This window comes from Apteryx rowi, unplaced genomic scaffold (assembly GCF_003343035.1).
Source record: "Apteryx rowi isolate R43461 unplaced genomic scaffold, aptRow1 scaffold_624, whole genome shotgun sequence".
NCBI classification, from domain to species: Eukaryota; Metazoa; Chordata; class Aves; order Apterygiformes; family Apterygidae; genus Apteryx; species Apteryx rowi.
The window spans coordinates 211,980-214,469 of NW_020450899.1; positions in this window are offsets into that span (position 1 = coordinate 211,980).

The window sequence follows — 2,490 nt, forward strand, 5'->3', positions numbered from 1 at the left end:
TTTTTGTATGTCTTTCATCTGGTGAGTGTAGGGTGACTGTACTTTTTTTTTTTCCTGCCAAGAACTACCTTTCTGTCATCTTTGGCATGAGTTTAAAACAATTATAAAGTAAATATGTAAACCAAATAATGTATTTCTTAATTGGTATTAGTCTCTGATTAGGTTATAGAGAGAACTCTGTCTCATTTATTAAGGTAATCCAGCCAAAATTCTTTAGCTTCCTCTTGTATTATATATGCTATCTTCCCTTGATCATTCTGTTAAGATTAGAGTTTATTTTCCCTCAATACATCTAACAACAGCTGGATAAAGTATTCCAGATGTGGTCTTACAAATACTTTCTACAATAGCATTAAAACTTCTCTCTCTCTATGGAAAAAATACTTTCCTTAATATATTCTAGGGACATTTGCTTTTTTTCATGTCTAGGTAATGTTGACTGTTGGTATTTTTTTGACGACATAGTTCATTGAAGTTCTCATCCTCCTGCCTTGGCAAGTCTATAAATACCCATTTTATAGCAAAACTATTAGTTGCTAATCTTCACGTGCACAATCTTGTATTTTACTTTGCATTTTTGACCTTGCTCCTATTATTCTGGCCTTCAAGGTCATTCAGTTCTTCCCATGTGATATCCTGATTCTTCTCTGTTTTATTTTCCAGCAGATTTTTTCAACACATTTCAACTTCTGTGCCATGGTCATTAATGAAAAATCTTAAACAAGATTGCATCAGCATTAGTGATCTCCATTGAATCTGATATCACCTTCTTTCCACTCTGTCTGTTACTCTCTCTTCTTTGGCCAGGTTTAGTCATATTTCTATTTTTATACTGTTCCCCATTCTCCCCAGCTTCAGGGATTATTTCATTTGTGGCACAATGTCAGATGGTTTACTGAGGTCTACTTGCATGAGACATAGTGTATTTCCTTTATTTTAAAAAACTATTAAAAAAAATACCAGGTTAATCCTGGATGACCTGCATTTTTGTCTTTATTGAATACTGAAACAAATCATTACTTTGTGGAACCATACTAAATCATCTGTAATCCTTTCTTCTATCTTCACTGTATATGGGTCCCACTTCTTTCCTTTGCTTTCATGTTACACATAAAGCTGAAAACCTTTCTGTTGTTTATTTTCATATCATTTGCATGGTCTAACCCCCTTTACATCTCTCTCTACACTTCTTGACATCTTGGATACTCCTTTCTTTGCCAAGCAATCCTTTTTCTGCCCCTGGAAATGTGTCGTTTTTTGAAGTAGCTATTTACTGATGTAGACTCTTTCCTGAAAGCCTTTCTTCCTTGTTTGAGAAACCTGTAGTTTCATCCACTTTTGTTTTAAGGAAATTCCACTCAGAAACTCATTCAATTAATAGTCTCCAACTAAATTTTTTTTCTCATGACCGTTTCTTCTGTAATGATGCAGAAGGGTTAACTCCTCCAAAATACATAAGCACTCTTGTATACTTATGACTGTCTTGGCAGTCCATTCTGAGTGAGATCTCTAACTTCGGTAGATCAGACTGCTCCTTCTGCCTCCACCTTTTAATTAGCCCTTAGTCTGAACAGAGTCTGGCTGTGCAGAGCGCACAGCCCTTCTGGATCTGCTGCCTTAAGTTCTAGACTCTCACCCCGGCAGCGTTTGTGGCGTCTGTGCTCCCTGACGCAACGGCAGTCCCCGGCAGCGAGGAACGGCTTTGGGCGGACTTGGGCGGCTCGCAAGCGCTGCTCGCGGTGCTGCGAGGTCGGCGCGGAGGGCGCGCACCCCCGCGCCAGAGCCGCCGCAGAAGGGTCAGCGCACGGCTAACGTCACGGTGGAGAGGAGCAGGCGCACGCTTACCTCTTCGGTAAGTCGGTCGGTGCGTTACCGCAGTAAGCGTAACTGAAAAGTCCGCCTTTCTTAAGGGGCTACGCTGTTCATCTGCCTTTCCTAGCAGCTGCACCGGGTGCTTGGCACCCGCGCAGGGCGGCGCGAGAAGCTGCTGCGGAAGGTTGGTGCGGGCCGGCGGCCGTTGGGGCGCGGGCCGAGGCTGGCCGGCGGCCGTTGGGGAGCGCGCTGCGGCCCTCGAGGCGCGCGCAGAAGCGCACTCCCCGCGGGGGCTGCGCGCGGGGCGGGGCGAGAGGCCGCCTGGGGCGCGGGGACCCGGCTCGCCCCGTAACTCTGGCGCCTTCGCCGCAGGTGGGAGCCGTGGAGCACCGCGACGCGCGGGCAGAGGGCCTCCAGGGGTGGAAAACCCGTGTCCCGAGCCGACACGGGGCCGCCCAGGGGCAGCGCGGCCGGCGCGCGCAGCGCCGCTCCCCTCCCGTCCCCTCCGCCCAGCAGGGGGCGCGGGGCGGCGCAGGCGCGGCCCGGCAACGGCGCCTGACGGAAGGAGGGGCGCGGGCCGGCGCGGCTGCGCTTTGCGGACTGCTGTAAAGCAGCGCCGAGTGTCGCGCTGCGCCCGGGGAGGGAGCGGCGGCGGGGGCTGCGCAGCAAACAAAACCT